At 44.0% G+C, this 4,047-nt stretch overlaps 1 long non-coding RNA gene across 1 annotated transcript; it reads left to right on the top strand.

Moving 5' to 3' along the window:
- The first annotated feature begins 425 nt into the window (after nucleotides 1-425).
- On the top strand, nucleotides 426-3,459 carry LOC117081258. The gene is made up of 3 exons (XR_004436144.1): nucleotides 426-960; nucleotides 1,122-1,259; nucleotides 3,401-3,459. It is a non-coding gene; the product is annotated as an uncharacterized LOC117081258 (long non-coding RNA).
- Nucleotides 3,460-4,047: the final 588 nt, after the last annotated feature.

The following is a 4,047-nucleotide window of genomic DNA, read 5'->3' as shown; positions in this document are numbered from 1 at the left end:
TTACCTGGAGTGTTGCGTGAAGACACGTGAGTCAACATCTTTTTCCCTTTAGTGGGAAAGGCAACTGGAATTGGTTCAACCCACCTGAGAAACAGGAGATTTAAAAAAATACTGCTGTCTATCCTTGAACCAAGGACCCCACCCAAAAGTGAGAAACCTACAAATAACTGCTTTTTCTGGATCTCTCCAATTGAACTGTTTCCCAAAATGTGATTGCCAATTTGCAATCTTGCTACAAACAATCATGCTAGCAGGGCCATCAAGCCCATCCAGTGAGAATGATCAAATCTCCAATAAGACTCAGCTGTTCTATGGGGGAAGTGAGTGGAATGAAGCATTTAGAAAGATAAAATCATCTGGGTTTTCTGAATGTTTTCCCTGCTGAGGTTGAGGCTGAGAACTTGCATTGGCTGAAGACTTGCAGCTGGAGCCAGAGAGGAAGTAAGCTTCTGGAAGCACTTAAATGAATCGTCACTCCCACTCTTGATACCCACAGCATCAAAACCACCAGATGCTGACAGCTGCTGTGGAAATCTAAGCAAGTGGAGGGATGTCCAGATTGAGCTGGCCAAGTTTGGTACAAGAGCTAAGAGTTTGGGAACAATGGGAGGTCAGCTTTCTGTGTCACTGTGGATACAAAGGACGTACTTTTAAAACACAGACAGGAAGTGACTGAGGACTTTAAAGGCAGCTTGGGCTATCCAGGAAAGTTCTTTATTCTTGTTTTTTCTGCTGAGGCTCTAGAAGGACACCTGTCAGACTGACCAAGTCTGAAGCTGGCTCACTACTGAGAGATTCAACTGAGGGCTTGCTATAGGTCTTGAGACATTGCTATTGATCTTGAGACGTTCATCTGAAGCATGATTGTCACTGGCTTAAAACTTTCCCCATCATAAGAGAGGGACTGAGTCTACTTCAAATGTTTCGCACTGATGAAGTTACATTCCCTTTCATGGTGTGGTAAGTTGATTGCATTAACAGCCCCAGTTTTTCATTCTCCCCTGAGGCCATCCATTTGATAGTACCCTCCCACACTGATTCTTGGTTTAGTCATGTAACTTGCTTTAACCCCCAACAGAAGCTTGAAAAACACTTGTTCATTTCTGCTTGCCCTCCTTAAGCGCTGCCCTCATCATGAGACCATGCCCAGGCTAGTCTGCTGGAAGGAAATCAGAGGCACAGGGAAGAGAGCCACATTCAGCCAAGGCCATTCTAGACCAGTTGTTCCCTGTCACTTCACCAACTGGCCACAGCACAAGGTGAGTACAGCCAAGATCAGCAGAATCACCCAGCTGACCTGTTGAATTATGAGAAATAAGGAATGGTTGTTGTTTTAAGTCACTAAATTTTGCAGTGGTTTGTTATTTAGCAATAACTAGTAAAAATGGTCTTCTTCATGTAAGGGTAAAGAGGGAGGGATCATAGACTGGGCTTAAACTGTGTTCACTGTTGACATTCAATCTGACTAGGAAGCTCTGAGAAACTGATGGAGCAGGTCTGTTAGAAGGTTATTTGCATGTGGTGCCTCCAGGAAGAGAACATCCCAAGGCAAGAACAAGTCAAGGAGAGAAGGTTGGCCACGGAACAAAGACTTAGTCATAGAGAGGCTGAGAAAATCCACCCTAGTGTCTGTCATTCTAATGGGTCCTCTGGCTTAGGCTCAATAGATTCTTGTATGACTCTTACAGTTGAAGGTACAGGGAAGGTATAGGTAGAAAGGATTATTTCACTAACAGCTCCATAGGACTCTGAGACAAGCTCCACAGCATTAAGATTAGTGTAAAAAAAAAAATGTAACACAATTGCAGCAGGCTGGGTGTGGTGACTCACACCTATAGTCCCAGCACTTTTGAAGGCTGAGGTGGCAGGATTGCTTGAGGCCAGGAGCTTGAGACCAGTCTGGGCAACATAGTGAGATCCCATCTCTACAAAAAAAAATAAGTAATAGTCAGGCGTGGTGGCACACACCTGTAGACCCAGCGACTTACGAGGTTGAGGTGGGAGGATTGCTTGAGCCCAGAAGTTGGTGGCTGCAGTGAGCTATGATCATGCCACTGAACTCCAGTCTGGGCAACAGAGCAAGATCCCATCTCAAAAAAATAAAAATAAAAGCTGTTGCAGCAAGAGAGGATCTCTGTGAACAAACTACAAGTTCAGCACCCAGATGATTTCAGCATCTTAGTCAAAGGCCAATGCCCCAGAGGAGAAGGTGGTGCCCAGCAGAAAGAGACTTAGTAACATCTGTTTAAATAGCTACATTAATTTATTATTTCATTCATTTATGCATTCAACATTGACGGCTATCCTAATTACTTTATGTAAGGTTATGTTGAGCGGGGAGCAAATGTGTTCATAAGGTAGGATTCCTATCCATAAGAAGCCCAAAGATGGGTTCATATTAAAATATACTTTTTCTCTTGCATTCTCTTATTGATTGGTAATGACTGCTTACAGCACTCCAGGAACATTTGAGAGCCATATCCTGGTGCAGAGGAGTGCTGTGATTGATTAGCAATATCTGCTTTGGCCACATATTTGTAACCCTGATGGTCTGGGTTTCTGTCTGGCTCCATAAATAGCATGTAGTTTGAGACCTATGAACTAGGCCATTTGCATGTCTTATATGAAAAATCCCTCTCCCACTTCCTCTTCTGAGCCTAAGGGCCAAAGAGATGAACTGATCTCAAGAGAGGAGGTTCCAAGTTGGCACTCTTCTTTTTTTGACAAACAAAAGAGCATGATATTTTCTTTGTATCTACTTCCACTCCTCCCGCATAAGTCAGAAGGATAATCCTTAGGATGGGGTGGGTAGAGTAGGATGTGGAGAAAAATAAATCCATGTACAATGACAAAAAGTACTCCCCCTTCCACCTACAGAGTGATAAAGGATTTGAGGATGTGAGAGACCATAACCCAGCTTTGAAAATAAGCATGAAATAGTACCAGCCCATGTTGACTTGGTGGTGTATGGACAATGAAATAAAATCCAACCAGCCAGGTTTGTCTGGTATGAATGTGGTTAATCTCTTGACAGCTTGGGAGCCTACAAGAACTGTAGAGTGATGGGCAGAGCTCTCAAAGCACATTTAATAGTATTGTGGCTGACTTTTCAGTAGTCTCACTGGTAAGTTCCACCTAGATTTAGATGCTTAATACTCAGCCAATTGTGGGGAGACAAAAGATTTTCAATTCACTCTACTACTCTGTTATAGAAGATCTGTTTTGTGAGCCAGTAAGAACTCAAAAGGCTGAGAACTTAATCTAATATGGCTTTTGCCATCTGCAAGACCCATTCTCAAATTTCTGCTCTGTCATTCTTTACTCGTGTGACTTTGGGCAAATGCCATAAGCCTCAGAATCTTTATCTAAAACCCTCAAGGATAATAATGCTTGTCTCCAGGTTTTGTTGAAGACTGAATGAGTGTGTAAAGTGTCCAACAGAAAGTCTGGCACATGGTAAGTACTCAATGAATGGTAGATGTAATTATTAGCAGTAGTGTTTTGGACACTCGAATCATCACTCCCCTCATCTCCTTTCCACCTTCTCTTTTCTACTCACAAAAAGCCTTTGTGCTGTGGTCTGAATGTTTATGTCCCCCCAAAATTCATAAGTCAAAATGCTAACCCCTAGGTGATGGTAATAGGAAGTAGGGCCTTTTGGAACAGATTATTAGGCCATGCAAGTAGAGCCCTCATCAATAGGATTAGTGCACTTATAAAAGAGGCTCCAGAGGCACCCACCTTTGCTGAGGCTTGAGTAGGTAAACAAAGCAGCCAGGGAAGCTGAAACTGGGCAGAGCCCACAGCAGCTCAGCAAGGCCAGCTGCCTCTGTAGTCTCCACCTCTGGGGGCAGGGCATAGCTGAACAAAAGGCAGCAGAAACTTCTGCAGACTTCAGTGTCCCTGTCTGACAGCTCTGAAGAGAGCAGTGGTTCTCCCAGCATGGTGTTTGAGCTTGGAGAACGGACAGACTGCCTCCTCAAGTGGGTCCCTGACCCCCATGTAGGGACTCACTTGAGGAGTGGGAGACACCTCCCAGTAGGGGCC

This window comes from Trachypithecus francoisi, unplaced genomic scaffold (assembly GCF_009764315.1).
Source record: "Trachypithecus francoisi isolate TF-2019V2 unplaced genomic scaffold, Tfra_2.0 Lachesis_group8, whole genome shotgun sequence".
NCBI classification, from domain to species: Eukaryota; Metazoa; Chordata; class Mammalia; order Primates; family Cercopithecidae; genus Trachypithecus; species Trachypithecus francoisi.
This window is presented reverse-complemented; position numbering and strand designations above follow the sequence as displayed.